Source organism: Fukomys damarensis, unplaced genomic scaffold (assembly GCF_012274545.1).
Source record: "Fukomys damarensis isolate Sample0158 unplaced genomic scaffold, DMR_v1.0_HiC HiC_scaffold_16, whole genome shotgun sequence".
Lineage (NCBI taxonomy): Eukaryota > Metazoa > Chordata > Mammalia > Rodentia > Bathyergidae > Fukomys > Fukomys damarensis.
The window spans coordinates 18,925,685-18,941,979 of record NW_022900928.1 but is presented as its reverse complement, the minus strand read 5'-3'; the positions used below and the strand labels follow the sequence as shown (position 1 = coordinate 18,941,979).

At 49.3% G+C, this 16,295-nt stretch overlaps 1 pseudogene; it reads left to right on the top strand.

The window, feature by feature from the left end:
* The first annotated feature begins 3,205 nt into the window (after window positions 1-3,205).
* Window positions 3,206-16,081, top strand: LOC104856155 (annotated as a pseudogene).
* Window positions 16,082-16,295: the final 214 nt, after the last annotated feature.

Genomic DNA, 16,295 nt, shown 5'->3' with positions numbered 1-16,295 from the left:
ACTACCAATCTTGTCTATTGGCTTCATTAAGCTCCTTGTTGCAGAATGTGTTTTTCTGCTTTCAGCATGGCAGAAAACACAAGTGCCTCGCTCTCTTGCCTTTCTTCCTTCATCCAAAGTTCCTTAGGCAAAGATATTAATTGACCCTGGTGATGATAAGTTCAGTTTTGGTAAAATGGCTACGCTTGGGGTTCAGAGTCACATGTGCAGATGTGGCTAAGGAGGACCCACTCTCTGAGATCTCATACCTGGGGTCCTTGTTCATGCAAAGTGCTCAATAGCAAAACACAAATTATAGACAGCTTCTCTTTGTCCTGACTCTACCTTTGTGAAGAGGCCAAGGCAGGGAGGTTACTCTGTTAGTGTCAGGAGGCCTGGACCCAGGGCTCCTGGATCCCAGCCCAGTGCTCTGTCAACTACACCCTGTTCCTCTGGTCCTGATGTGAAGCCAGAGATTGTGAAACAGCCTGTGCCTAGGACTTCCCCTTGGGAGCGACTGCAGAGTGAGCAGCGTTGATGAAAGAGAACTGTGTTGGCCGGTCTTGGAAGGAAATGGGAACCAAACACCAATGGTGTGGCTAGTTGTGGCCCTTGGGGGAGCTGTCAGAAGGCATGTGTCATAGGTCCTGGGTGGGCAGAGTGACCTCTCCTGGTGTGATCCTGGAGGAGGGGTGGGCCCTTGCTCCAGTCCTCTTTACTTGGATACTGCTTCTTTAGACAGTGGGAGAAAGGCCAGGGAAGCAGGGGGAGATCCTCTCTCCTGACTTGAAGCCCAAGCTAGGGAGTTGGATCAGGGAAGGGAACCTTTCTTTCCCTGAGGCTAGTGACAAGGGTCTCCAAGCCAGGCCAGAGACCTCACTCGTGAAGGACCTCAAAGGGAAAGAAATCTGGTGTTTTTCTGGTTATTTTTGAAATTCCCCGGGCAAAGATATTTCTCTCTCATTCCAGCATCCCATTTTTCTCATGGGATGTGATGCTAATGTTCACAAGGACCCTGAAGTTTTGTGTAAACCTTATTGCCATGCTCTGTCTCTCTAGCATCTTCCTGGCTTGATCTAAGATGGTATCATCTTCAGGTCTGAGTCCATTACAGAGCCTGAGCATTCTTGACAATAGCTTTGGTCCACATTCTATAGGGCTTGGGATATCTTCCTACTGGTAGACCTGGTGTGGGGAGCTGACTCTTGGTTGGATTCTTCTTGCCTTGCTGTGTTGCATACCTATAGAACTGAACTCTGGCCTTGTCCCAATTTCTGGTTCATTTGGCTGTGGTTTCCTGAACACAGCCTGCCTGAGGAGCTGTACCCAGTTACAACCTTCAGGCCTTCTGTCTGTTTCTCCAACCTCTAATGAAGGCAATCCAGGGACCGTAATGTAGCTTCTGCTCTATATTACCTCTTCTCTCTGTCATCATGTTCTATTGGCTTGGTTGTCTTTAATACTGATGCTAACCAGAAATACTCTCTGAACAATCCCCTGGTCCATTTTGTAGCTGGGCTGGAACCAATGTCTTAGGCTTAGTGAGGAGGTTTTCTCCATCTTTTCTTGCTCTTCCTCTTGGTTGTACATACTTCTTCTGTAAGCTCATTGGCATGGGCTATACTGCCTGTCCTACTTATCCATTCCCAGGGGCCTTCTCCTCATTTCACTGGCCTCTCTTCTGTGGGTTGCTAGGGTCATTGAGAGTTCGTAAGCAACAGTCTGCCTCCTGGGGAATATATCCCCTTATGTATATATCCTTAGTAAAGGATGCTGATGGTGGAAATCAAGTCCTTCATGTGAATATGTCCAGAGCACTATGGGTCATCCTGCAGTACCTCATATTAACACAGGATTAACCTGAGTCCAAGTAGCTCTGCATGCAGTGAAAAAGAGAAAATGTTCACCAGGCCCTTTAAGTTTTGTGTAAGTTTACATTCCTTATCCATTTGGTTTTAATTCTCTCATAATGCAGGTAGGTATATCCTAAGCACATTCAAGGATAGCCTTTCTTAGTTTCTCATACAAGTGCTGAAATAATATTGCATCTGTGGTGGATAAGCTTGATTGTCACTTATTGGCATGGGAGCCACCTAGGGATTAATAAAGCACACTTCTGGGTGTGTCTATGTGGGCCATGGAAGTGTGATCTTGTGATCTGGCCTCTTGCCCTTCCTTTTCTGGCACTCCTTCTCCTGTCATGCTTCTGCTTTGGTACATCATGCCCTTCTGCTATGATGTTTTTGTCTTGGAACCAACTACCTGTGGACTGAATCCTCTGGAATTGTGAACTGAATAAACAATGAACAATTTCCTTCTTTAAATTGTGGGTGTCAAGTAATTTGCCCCAGGAACATATAGACTAATATAAAAAGTAGTACAGGAGAAGTGGGGTCATTGTTGTAACAGTACCTGACCATATGGGTTAGAAGCCTATGGAATTGGTTTGTAGGATGAGTTTGAAAGGTTTGGAGATGCAGGATAGAGAAACCTAAGAATGATTGTAAGTGTTTTTGGTTGGAGTTTAGAAGATTAGAATGCTTACAGGAATGTGGACAGCAAAGGCCAGGCTCAGGAAGTTTTAGTTGAGAACAAGGACTTCATTGACAACTAGACTAGAGGCCAAGTGTGTTACACTATAGTGAAAATATTTGTCTACATTTTTTCCTTGTCCTGAGACCTCTTGGGAAACTGAAATTAAGGGTAGTGAAATAACTGATACAATGGAGGCCATTTCATGGTAGCTCAACATTTAGCTTGTGGCATGGGCACTTCTGGCTACTTTTAGCCAGATTTATAGTGAACATTGGGGAAAACAGCAAGTAGAAAGATCTGAAAAACTTAAAATTTGGTCCAAAAGGAATCAGGTGTAAAGTTGAAGCCAAAGGGGATGTAGTTGCTGAAGAGATTAGTGCTAATAAATAGAAACCATGTATTTTATACAGGGAAAACAAAAAGATGCCTTGAGGGCATCTCAGAAATTGGCACATATTGCAGGCTCAAAGCTGCAAAAATGCAAATCTTTTATTTGAGAAGAGAGTCCTTTTATTTGAGAAGGGAATTGATTCCTTGGGACTCATTTTACTAAGCTCAGCCATCTATGCACACAGAGGCTGTTGCAGCCATGAACCACAGGGCCCTGGCTACTGCTCTAGTTAGTGGAAGACCTTGGAGTTATCCACATGATGGTTTTTATAGGCGTGTAAGGTGCAAGAGTTGTGAGGTCATGGAGATTTCCACCAAGATTTCAGAGGAAGGCCTTGAAACTAGGCTAGAAGCCCCTGAGCGGGGACTGCTTGAAGCTGTAGTAATGAAGCTGAAGGTGCAGTGGAGACTTCAGGAAATCGGAGATGCCATGAATGTGGAACTTCTGTTAAAGAAAGCTGCAAGCTGTGGGTGGATCCCAGATCAAGTGAGAGGCTGTGTGGGCTGCAGTAAGCAAGGCTATATGTATGAGTCTGCCTAAGTCTTTTGGGGGCCTATTTTTCCCCCAGTACTGGGGATTGAACTCAGGACCTTGCACTTGCGAGGTAGGTGCAGCACCACTGAGTTAAATCCCCATCCTGCCTAAGTCTTTTGGAACTCACATCATACCACAGTATGCCTGGAGGGCAGATATGGAGCTACAGGACCTAATGATTTCCCTACTGAGTTTCAGTCTTGCTTTGGTCCAATTCTATCTTATCCCCATTCCTCTGTTTTGGAATGAGAATGTTTACCCTGCCATTCTATTTTGGGATTATGTAATTTATTTTTTATTTTATAGGGGTTCACAGCTAAGGGCTTGCCTTGAGTTTCAGAGGAAACTTTGTCTTGGACCTTTTCGTGATAATAGGATGGTTAAGACTGGGGAAAGGATTGTTTTGTGTTTTGCTTAAAAATGGGATAATTGTATTATGATTAGGTGGAATTAATAACTTGTGTTTATTTGGAGATTAAGTATGGTTTAAGGACTTGTGTTTGGGTGTCAAGTTGATAAGGGCTGGGATGTGATGGCTAAGATTGCCAACTTGATTGGGTTGCAAGCCACCTGGAGGATTAGTAAAGCACACTTCGGGCTGTGTCTGTGTGGGCCATGGAAATGTGACCTTAGGTTGATGTCTAGTCTCTTATCTCTTCTTCTCTAGTGTTCTTCCCTTGCTCTCCTTCCTGGCTGTCATGAGCTAAGCAGCTTTGTTATGCTATGCCCTTCTGCCATGATAGTCTTGCTTTGGAGCCAGCTGTCCATGAACGGAACTCTCCAAAGCTATGAACCAAATAAACCATTTCCTTCTTTGAGTTGTGGATGTCAAGTAATTTGTCCCAGTAATGGGAAACATAACTAGTACAGTCTTTAGTTTTGAATTTGGCTCTAAAGGTATAAGGTATAAGGTATAAGGTATGTTCTAATTAGCTCTCATTCCCAAAATACGTTTTCTATTGCTTTTTAACCAAGGCTGAAATCCATCCATCCATCCATCCATCCATCCATCTAATCCTCTGCCAGGTTCTGTGCTGGACTGTGGTAATACAGTGTGAGATGTGGCTTCTCAAGGAATCTGGTGTTTACCTAGAGTTCTGACTGCTTCCCAGGAGCCACTGATGTGCCTATCTCAGGCTAAGATCATTCTTCTAGCCAAGACAGACAATAGCAGGGATTCCAGCAATCAACATGGAAACATGTAATTAATTTTTACAAATGAGTTGACTGGCTAAATGCTACATGAGAAATAAAACAGAACAGCAAGAAATTGTGAAGGGACTTACTTTGAAAGGGTATGAGGCATAGCTTTTTAGGGAAATGATTTTTATGCTGAGATTTGAAGGATGTGGTAGACAGACAACAATGTACATGCAAGAGGAAACAAAAAATCTTAAGGTCCTGAGGTAGGAAAGAAAATGTGTCCTAGAAACAAAAATAAGCTCAGCGTATGGCTGAAAAATAGTAAGTGAGAAAGTGGTGCAAAGTGAGACCAAGGAGGAAAGCAGGAGCTGAACTGAGCAACAGCTTTTGGCCACAGTGAGGAATCTGTGAAGGAAGGGGCTAAGGTACAAATGGAAGCCATCTGATTTCTGGAGTTGATCTAGCTTCCAGGAGGAAACTAGATGGCAGGGGCCACCAACAAGTGTGGAGAACAACCCAGAGGTGTTGCAGTCAGCTGAGAGGTGATGGTGGCTTGGTCCAAGGTGATAGTACCAGAGACCCATTTTGGGTGCAGAGCTGGAAGTTGATGTGGACAGATGATTCCTTCTCAGATGATTCCCATGCTTCTGGCTTGAGAATACGAGTGAACAGCAGTGCCTTCAACTGCAATGGAGATGGCAAATGATAAAGCTTAGTAGTTTCAGGAGGACTTTTGGAGCACATGTTGGGTATGTTAAATCCGAGATCACCAGCAGCCATCAGATACAACAAATAGACAGTGGGATAGTTGAAACAGGTACTCAGAAAAGGATTGGGCTGAGTGTCAGCTCATGGCTGGGAGAGTCTCTTATCAGGTTCCTGGGAACTTAGCACTAGAGCTAACTCTTTCATATGGGTTTTCAGTTCAGAGCTTGAATTTGGGTCCCAGGATTCCCTTGTAACAAGGGGGCCCCTGGATCCCTGCTAGGTCAGGACCGTGTGCATTTAGTGGCTCAGCTGAGGCAGAGAAATTTCTCTTTGCCACAGGAATGGTCCTTTCAGAGTACTGTTCTAAATTCCATTGATTATTTCTTGCTTTGTCCTGGAAACAGCTACTGTTTATGTAAGCACACTCGGAAAGTGAGAAATCATGGAAAAATGCTTTTTTGGTTTTGGAGGCAGCACAGGCAGAGAGGGCACATCTTGCTCTGTGGTGTGGAGGCGGGGCCTTGGGTGTGCCACAGGCCATGGAGCTGGGAAGTGGATGCAGGTGGCCACTGAGTCACTGGGCAGTCTTCACTCTGAAGAGTGCAGGCAGAGCTGTATGCTGTGAGGGGAGGGGCACTGGTCCTGTCTGATATTCCAGGCAGCAAGAGAAAACTGGAAAAGGAGGAAGATGTCATTTCTGTGGGGCAGGAGAACACGGCGTGCCTCTCTGGCTTCCAGCAGGAATATTTTTTGCTGAGAGCTCTGAACTCTTGCTAGGGCTGAGCTGCTGGGATAGAAAACTGTGACTCAACCACAGAGGAAAACACCCACCCCCAAAGTTCCGGCTGTCACAATTCTTGGCTTTAGTGGACATATTTGGGGAAGCAAAGCTCTCTGATTAGCTTCTTGTCTCTGTTCACTAGAAGCAGAGATTCCTGAGCCCCTCCACTTCCTCCCCTTCCTTCTCTTCCTCTTCCTCCTTGACCTCCTTCTGTGGTACTGGGGAACCTAGAACTGTTTTTTTTTTTTTTTTGGTACCAGGATTTTACTCAGGTCCTTGTGCTTCTGAGGCAGGTGGTGGAACCACTGAGCTAAATCCCCGGCTGAACCTAGGACTTTTGATACAGGGACTCCTTAAGTTGCTAAATTGCCTGGACTGGGCTTGAACTTGTGATCTTCCCTCCTCAGAGTTCTGGGATTGCCAGTACGCACCGCCATGCTGAGCTCTGAGCTACTTCTTCAGGCAGGAAGGACCTCTGCTCTTCCTCCCCGGGCGTACTTCTCCTATCCCGGCTGCATTTCTCACCCTGCATCATTCCTTCTCTGTCTCTGTGTCTCTCGTTGCTTGCCCCTCTTCCTCCTCACCCAGTGGAATGTGTGGTGAGCAGGGGATGACAGTGTTGGCAGGAGCTGCAGAATGTTGCTGCAGGAATGAGGTGGAGGGAGCAAGGCATCGACAAACTTCGTGGCACTCAGACGGAGAAGGCTCATTAGGAGCTGCAAGCCTGTGGCTCTTAGATTTAAGTAGAGGGTCAGGGTGGGGATCAACACACCGGTGGGCTCGGAGAAAGCGGGCAGCTGACTCCTGGGCACGTTGGGGAGAAGACTGTGTTTAAGGCTGTTGGCTGACAGGACAGCTGTTAAGATTGCAAAGAAAAGAGGTTAGCAGGAACAATGTTGCAAGCACAAGTGTCGACTTGCAGGATGCTAGTCTAAATGTGGCCTGTGACAGTCTCTCTCTGTCCTATCCCCAGATGCAGTCAGGAGGAAGGCAGGTTTAATCCAGGGTCCGAACACTTCGTGGCTCAGGAGTGGCTGGCTCCTAATCACTGGGTAGTAAAACCACCCTCTCTTTTCTCCACCTCTTGGTGTGTGCATGTGTGTGTTGTGTTTTTGGCTGCAGGGTCTCTTGCACTTTACACCACCAAGATCTGCCTCAAAGTCTTGGGGAATTAGGACTCCTCCAGTGGCTTCCCATCTTCCTTGATAAAAGCCTAAGTTCTTATGATGGATGTAAGACTCGCTGCACTTGGCTTCCCTCTACTTCTGCTACCCTCTCCTTTTTTATTCCAGCTGGACATGGCAGCTTGGGCTGCTCCTCCAACTTGACGGAGGCTCTCGCTTTAGGGCCTCTGCAGTCGCTATGCCCTCTACTGGGATCTTTTGTGGCACAGAGCTGCCCAGCTGGCTCTGCCCCTCCACCAGACCTTTCAGATGCCACACCAACAAAGAGGCCTTCTCTGCACATCCTTGTCAATTCTGCACCTCCGTCAAGGGACCCTGTGCTCCCCTTGAAGAGTTTTCTTCATTGCTTTTTCAGTGCACACCGTCTGTCTACGGTCTCCTTCCTGTGTATAAATGCTTGCTGCTGCATTCCCAGTGCCTGGAAGAATGTCTGGCTCATACAGGCGTTCAGTAAATATTTGTTGAGTGAGCAAGTGAGTCACTAAATCCGAAGAGGGTAGAGGTTTTTGGTGACTTCTTAGCATTGATATGTAGTCTTCAGAATGAATGTTTGTCACACTTATCAACATTTTCTCTAAATTAAACCCATTTTCTAATAATATTGTTTCATCAGTGCAGGGACCCCTCAGTGTTCGGCCATGAGCCAGGCTGTTCCTGGAAGAATTGAAGAGTGGATGCTTGAGCTCATGCCCTGGGCCCGCCGTGTCTGAGAAGAGAGCCATGGCGCTTCGGGGACTGCTACGATGATCTCATGCTTCCTTCTTTGGCCTGGATGGAAGCCTAGGCTATGCCCTCTGTGCATGAGGGAGAGGAGAGGGGTGTATTAGTCAGTGTATTTCTCCAGAGAAATAGAACCACTAAAACACCTCTTTCTCTCTCTCTCTCTCCTATTGAGAGAAAGATAGATTTTTTTTTTTAAATTTTATTGAGTTTATTGGTACATTTTAGGGATACAGTACAGTTACATTCATTGTTGGGATCATGTACCTCTACATGGCAAGTCTTGATTCTCATTTTTTCCCCTTACCTCTGCCCTCCAAGATAGATTTTTTTTTAATTAGGGAAGTGGTACATGCGATTGTGGGGACTGACCAAATCTGAAATTTGTAGGGCAAGCTGGTCGGCTGGAAACTCATTTCTATATTGAAACCTTGAGGCCAAATTCCTTGTGCTTAAGAAATATCAGTCTGCAATCTTTTTCTTTCTTTCTTTCTGTTTTTCTTCTTTCTTTCTTATTTTCTTTTTTGTAGATACAGTTTTGCTATGTTGCTCAAGCTAGCCTTGAACTTGGGCTTCTCCCTGCCTCAGCCTCCTGAGAGCTGGGATTGCAAGCTTGTTCCACCACACTCAGTTTTAGGCTTTGCTTTCAAGACCTTCAGTTCATGAGGGGAGGCCTACCATAGTACAAAGATTGATCTGCTTCATTTGAAGTCTAAAAATGCGTTCAAGATGGGGTTGTACCTCAGTGGTAAAACACTTGCCTCGTATGAGTGAGGCCCTGAGTATGATCCTCAGCACTGCAAAAAGCCAAAAATCAAAAACCATAACGAGTCAACGAACCAGCCAGCCAGACAAAACCGCTGCAGCAACATGTAGTGAGGTGTGTTTGAGCAAAAGACTGGGCACCAGACCCTTGCACATGGAATGAACCAACCTTGGGCTCCCACTCAGCAGTGAGTCTCACAGAGGAGACAGCCTTGCAGCTGTGGTAGCTGAGACCTGGGAGGAGCTGCTGAGGTGTCTTGGGGTTGTGGGTGTCTCCAGTGGTTCTTTCTGCAGCAGGGGAGCCCGTCAGGAGGGGCTACAAGGGACACTGGAGCTCTTTCTTCTACCCTCTTCTGCTTCTTCTCTAGTCTGGCCCTCACCCCAAACCCACAGCCCTGGTGCCCTGAGTCATTTCCAGGGGGGCTGAAAAGCAGGGAGGCCTGAGGGTGCATGGCTGTCAGTGGGCTCCCATGTGGGCGGGTGGACACAGCCAGAGCCTGAAGGTCACCAGAGGCTCCGGGGCAGGCAGAGTAGGAGCAGGGAAAGCTGAGGTGGGACTGGAGGCTGTGCTCATAGAGGAGGATTTGGACCAGGGAGGAAGCGGCTGTTTCCTCTCGGGAATCTTGTGGGTACCTCTGCACCTCCTCTACCAGGACTGGTGCAGCTTTCCCTCCTGCACATACCTGGAGACACAGCCCTGCAGCTTGTGCTTCCCTGGCCTCCCAAGCCGACAGTCCCTTCCTCCTGTGTCTTCACAGCTCTGCATTTGTGCCTCACCACACTTTTCAGTCTGGACTAAAGATGGCTGTGTCTGCCTCCCTCTCCCACCCCCCACTGCCATGTGGTGGCTCCAGGGGACGGGCTTGCTTCTTCCTTATCTATGGGTCCCCTGAACCTGGCACAGCCTCTGTGGGTGTCAGATAACTAAGTCCTCAATGGATGCTCCTGTCAGGGGTGTGAGAAGGAGCCCTTTCAAGGCTGGTAGAATCTGGGTGGGGTGGGAGGCTAGGTGTCTCCTGTCCTGCTGTCCTCTTAACTTTCCTGTGCTTTTTCTATTGTATAAATTTAGTATACCCAACACAGTGTTTTGGTGTATATGGTGAAGGGATTACTACAACCAAGCAAATGAATGTATCTGTTATCTCAGTAGTTTCCTCCCTGCCCCATTTTTAAAGACAGGGCCTCACTATGTAGTTCAGGCTGGCCTTGAACTCACTATGTGGCCCAGGCTGGTTTAGAATTTACAGTGATCCTCCTGTCCCAGCCTCCCAAGTGTTGGGATTACAGGTGTGCACCACCAGGCCCCTTCCTCCTCTTTTAAAATACTCTTTTCTTTCTTTTTTTCATCCTTCCTCTCTTCCTCCTCTCTCTCTCTGGAATAATAGTTAAACTCTACTCTCTAAGCAAATTTATTACCAGACAAGGTCCAAGAAGGTCCTTCCAGGCTGGTTTAGAATTTACAGTGATCCTCCTGTCCCAGCCTCCCAAGTGTTGGGATTACAGGCGTGCGCCACCAGGCCCCTTCCTCCTCTTTTAAAATACTCTTTTCTTTCTCTTTTCATCCTTCCTCTCTTCCTCCTCTCTCTCTCTCTGGAATAATAGTTAAACTCTACTCTCTAAGCAAATTTATTACCGGACAGGGTCCAAGAAGGTCCCTCAAAAGAGATGGGGAGTTGCACTTGCTGTCCCCTCATGGAATAGGCTTTTTTTTGGTACTGGGGATTGAACTCAGGTCTGTGAGCTTGCGAGGCAGGTGTGGCATCACTGAGCTAAATCCCCGGACCTGGAATAGGTTCTTGACAAAAGAATTGCAGGACTCTCCAGGAGAGGTGTGGACTAATTTATTTGGCTGACTCAAAGAAGTATATACTCAGAAAGTAGTGTGTGCCCTTGAGGGTGAAACAGGCTACAGTCTAGTTTGCGGTTATTTATGTGGTCTTGGGGGATCCTCAAGGCAATGACCTCTGTAACTTCCTCTATTCTTTTCTTTCTTTCTCCTTTCTTTCCGTCCTTCCTACCTCCACTGAAAAGTCCTTCCTGGCTCTTCCGTGCTTTGCTCTAGATGATAGAAAGATCCAAACTGCAAGGAGGTCTAACATGTGCAAGGGCCCTAGCAACCCCCAGCTGTCCATCCAGACTCATTAAAGCTGAGACCAGCTTCCGAGGTGGGGTAGGGCAAAGCCCTCTCCATGAGCTTGAGGAGGGGGCAGTGTGGCTGAGGGCCCAGGATGTGCTGACCACCCTGCTTCCGGCCCCTGTGATAGTACAATGTGGGACCGTCTTTGAAGACCTCAACACTGCAAATGGCAAAACAGGCTGAGAGAACAGAAGGGAGCTACTCCTAGGGGCAAGAAGAGTTCTTGTCATGTCCAGAATACACCAATACTGTGTTGTCACTCCCAAGCTGTATGATTTAGTGCCAGCCACAACTCAGTTTTCACATCTGTAAAGTGGGACAATAATAGGAGGATCATTTGGGAAAATGTTTGGAAAAGTTTTTATTCCCCATCTGTCACTGATACACACTGGGCTGTTACTAGGTCCAAAATGTTGTGATTTCCTAGTATCTTTGGCACTCACTAAATGTGCTGAGACCAACAAAGCTAAGGATGAAAGTTCTCTGAGGGGTGGGCAACCTCTCTGAGCACAGAAGGTTCTCAAGAACCACTGTGGATGTGTTGACTTGACCCACTCAGGCTTCTTATATAATGATGGTGCAGTAGATGAGAAATTGTTAAAGTAGTAAAACAAATGCTCCCCCCAGCCTTCAGCAGGGTCTGTTATTAGTTCAACTATTTATTGAGCACTATTTATTGTACCAGGCTTATTCCAGAAATGGGACAGAGAGGTGAACTGCATAGCAAAGTTTTTGCTGTCATGGAGATTCTGGGTCTTTTTCACCTTGGCTATTCTGATTTATCCCTCCTTAGTTTCAGGATTCCCTAAACCAGGAGCCAAAGGACCACTTTCCCTCCATCCTAGCTCTCAGTCCCTGCCCTCTTTAAGTCTAACTCTGTGCCCTGGGACAAAATGCCAGGGGAGGCGGGAGCACTGCCAAGGCCTGTGAAGGCCAGAGACAGCCTGATCCTCCCCCATCTCCCCTTAAGGGGTGCCCCCCACAGGAGGACACTGCGTGGGAGCTCTGGGCTTTGTCGGGGATGGGCTGTCCTCAGAGTCTGGCTGGACTCACCCAGAGCAAAGCATAGCCGAGCTCCCCATGCCCCTCAGTTACTTTGCTTTCAGAGAATTCAGCATCCCCTGAATTCCCCAGCCCCAATTCCAGGCGCCGGCCGAAGCCTTCCTGAGGTTTCCCAGTTGCTGGTTCTGTCTGACTGTTCACTTTTTCAATCTCCAGGCCTCTGCTTTTACTTGGATCTCAGCAGTACAGTTCTGTATTCTCTGAGCAGTGGAGCCATGGCTGATAATCTCCAGGGGCTCCAGACAGCCCTGCTGAGACGGATGTGGCCTGGGCTGACACAGGGGGCTCAGGATGACAAAAGAATACCTAGACTTTGGTCCTGGGTTTGCCACTTGCTTGTGTGACGTGGGCAAGTCACTTGGCATCTCTGAGCTCAGGTTACTTCTTTGCTCATCCATCCAACCAGCCTTTGACTACTCTCCATGTCCTGCTGGATGAGGTCTCAGCCCTCAGCTGAGCATTTATGGTCCTTCACAGTCATAGCCATCTGGGAAGGGGCTTGAGCACAGGTTGGGTTTCCTTCATTGCTCTCATTCCACCATCTGCCTTCTTAGTTGTCACACGCTGCACTTGGGGCTCCGGCTGTCTCCTGTCCCTGGCAGGCTGGCCAGGGCATACTCCAGACAGCTGTGAACAGAGAAGTTTGGTCTTTCCCAGATTCCCTGGGAATCCTGATTGCTTGCTGCTAAAAGACTGAAGAACTTTAGAAGAAGCTCTCCCTGAGTTCAGGGTAAACTTGGAGACAGAGGAGAGGGCACCCAGAAGCAGGGAGGGCCAGCAGGGCCAGAGGGGAGCTGTGGGCAGGTCTCGGGTGAATAGCCAGAGAAGAGAAACAAAGGTGGCTGGCAGAGTTCTGTAGAAGCTGAGACCATGAGAGACCTGGAAGTGACCATGAGTGTTGGGCGTTGGGCTTGACTAAGACTTGAGGATTTGATGTTGCTCCTGCTTTACTGGCCGGTGTGTAGAGAACACGACCTGGGTGTGTTGGGAATATGTCCTGCTCCATAGCTGTGACAGCTGATTAGCTCTGGATGGGCACAGGGTCCAGCAGTGGTCTTCCGTGGTGAATTTCAAGACTGGAGCAGGAGGTTTGGGGAAGAGATCTGTTCTTTTCCTATTGGATCTTTATTGGGGGAAATAAAGCTTAGAGTTGCCAGTGGTCATTGTCCTTAGGTGTCACATTGAGATGAAAGCCAACAGGGAGGAGAGCGGAACAGAGGCAGAGCTGGACTGCCTAATGCCATCTTTAACCCTGGTGGGCAGCCTTCCTGAAGCTTGCCATTCCTGGGAGCGTTCAGTTTCACATCCTACCTGCTTTGCTTAAGCCAGTTAGAAATTGTCTAATGGCTTGTATCAGAAGAGTCCTCCCTGATATACGGAATCCATGGTGAAATGCACCTTCAGATAGACCAGTGTGATAGTGGAAGAGTCCTGCTAGGCTCACAGTGACTCAGAGCTCATCTGCTGATGACTGCTGTCTTGTGCAGGATCTGATAGGGGCCCCACTGATGCTGACAGCAGCAGCAGTGGGGCACAGGACAGCTGCTCTATGACTCTAAGTGACGTGTGACCAGAGCCTGTCCATCAGGACACTAGTGTATCTGCCTTGTGCCTCAGGTATCCATGACTAGAAAGAGATTGGGCTGATTATTGTCCACCTCCGCAGCCCAAGGTAAGTCTGTGGACATAGTTCAGGGGAAAGGGACTAGTTAAACTCGAAGCCTGGGATGTAGTGAGCGCTCCTGGGACAAGGGGTGCTTCTTAAAATCCCACTTAGAAATGAGAAAACTTCTGTGTCGCTGTGATGCCCATCAGGGCAGTACAAGCTTCTGCTCCTGGTTATAACTTAGCATGGACAACTCTCTCCAAAATGGACTTGTGGGTTTTTACCTGGGAGATAGAGGCTGGAGTAGGAGCCCAGAGCTTCTGGCCTGTGGAGGTTTCCAAATGTGGCAGATCAGGATGAAGATGAGGTAGAACTGAGCACCAGGACTCACTCTATAGAATTTGCATTCTTCTGTGTTTGTACTCAGAGTAGAATGAAAAGATTGTAATGGAAAATGGCCTATAGTCCTCACTTCAGATACAAATCCTTAAAAAAATTTTCTTGTCAGCATAGTAAGTGACTTTCAACTTCTCCCATGCCATTTTCACTTCTGCAACTATGTATTGAGGCCTCAAAACTGATTCTTTGGTGGAGGAGTAACCCGGCAGGGGCAGGGGTGGAGCAGAGAGGGGGCCTTAGGGCTCTCCCAGACATGGACTAGAGCCACTGGGGCAGCCCCCTCCCGGAGGAGGGGCCGAGGGGGCCCGGGATTGGTGGGTGGGGAACCTGGGGGCCCTGATGACCCCTGGGGGTAGCAGGGGTGTGGGGGAGCCCCCGAGAGGCAGAGGGAAGCAAGACATCGGGGACATTCTGTAGCGGACCGGAGCCTGGACGAGGCCCAGGCCAAGAAACGCGCCCTCAACTGCCACCGAATGAAGCCTGCTCTGTTTAGCTCCCCGTGTGAAATCCAGGAGAAAACGCCTCAGCATTCGAAGCTCGCAAGGGAAGGGGCGGGAGGACCCCCAGCTGATGCGCTGGGACAACTGGCTTCAGGCAGAGGGTGTGGCTGGGCCCCGAGGAGGGTCTCGGTCGAGCCCTCGGGCTACCGCAGTGCCCAGATCCGCCACACCTGCGCTCGGAGCGGAGGTAGGAGCGGGCGGCACGCAGTTCACGGCCCGCGTTGTGAGCCCGCTGCGGCAGGGGAGCCGCACGGCAGGCGTCCTCCACCGGAAGGTCAGCGCCGTCCAGATGCAGCTCCGCAGAGTCCCTGCGACGACGCAGTCAGGCTCCTGCGATCCCGCTTCCTGGATGCCGGGCGAAAGCGCCGCAACCTCAGCAAAGCAGGTCGCCGAGGTCCTGGAGGATCAGGTCTGCTCGCGGCTGTGAGCCCGCTGCGGCAGGGGAGCCGCACGGCAGGCGTCCTCCACCGGAAGGTCAGCGCCGTCCAGATGCAGCTCCGCAGAGTCCCTGCGACGACGCAGTCAGGCTCCTGCGATCCCGCTTCCTGGATGCCGGGCGAAAGCGCCGCAACCTCAGCAAAGCAGGTCGCCGAGGTCCTGGAGGATCAGGTCTGCTCGCGGCTGAGCAGCCCGACTCCCCGAGAGGAGGCCGAGCGGGAGCCTGCGGAGAAGGGCGGCACCACTGTTTCTCAGGTCTCCGACTGGTTTGGGAACAAGCAGGTTCGCTGTAAGAAAAAATATTGGAAAGTTCCAAGAGGAGGCGAGCGTCTACGCCGTCAAGACCGCCGCGACAGTCACCAGGGGCCGCAGCCGCACCAGCTCCCCGACACCCCCTTCCTGGGCGGCAGGCTTCGGCGGCCCTGGCAGGCTCTCAGGAGGGAGATTCGTATTCTGCTTCCCAGGCAGAGTCACTCCGACACGCCAGGGGGCCAGGCAGCTGCCGGGCTAACCTCGGGGGACGCCGGATGTGCCGGCCTCGGGAGCTGAGGGCAAATGGCGGCTCGCAGGAGGCTGTGACCCCCGCCCCCCAGTGACATCCCGGCGGAGGGACCAGGAAGTGTTCACCTCCCTCAGGCTCTCAGGGCGGGGGCTCCACCGGCCACTCTTGAAGAGGACGAAGGCAGCCAGAGGACAAGACACAAACAGGAGAAGCACAAGACAGAGAAGGGCGAAGGGGCTGGCTGGTCCCCTCCCCAACTACAATGTCACTGCTGGGGTGCTGACGACATGGCAGGGAGAAGTGGGGTCTGTCTTCCCCATTTTTTTCCTTTTACCCTTCCTTCTCTCACCCTTTGCTTACACAGACACCACACACACACACACACCCACACACACACACACACACACACACACACACACACACACCTGTTTCTCAGACCTTCCTTTGTCCCCCCTTTTCTCTCACACCCACGTGCAGCTCTGCTGTTCTTTGACTCTCCCGACCCCACTCACACACTCTGAATCTGGACACATCAGCCCTGCCCGAGCCAGAGAGGCCAAAAATGGGGACTTGACTTCTGGACGGAGAACATGGCTGACCCCCTGTACATCCACCCTGCCCCTCCAGACGGCTTTATTACCTCATCTTAAACCAACAGAATCGCTCGCTCGGTGGAGGAGAGCGTCTCCCTCAGATAGCTACCTCGGACGGTTTCTGTTCCTTTAGGGAATTGGTGACTGGACTTTGGGGTTGAACATTTTTTTTTTTTTTTAAAGAAAAAGAAACCCTTGGATCCATCTGTTTTCTTTTCTTCTTCCTTTTTTATTTTTGTCCTTGTTGGTTCTTAATTTTTAATTTAGTTTGGGGAAATAAGTTAATAAAATAGACATACTGATTTTTTTCTTGCTTTA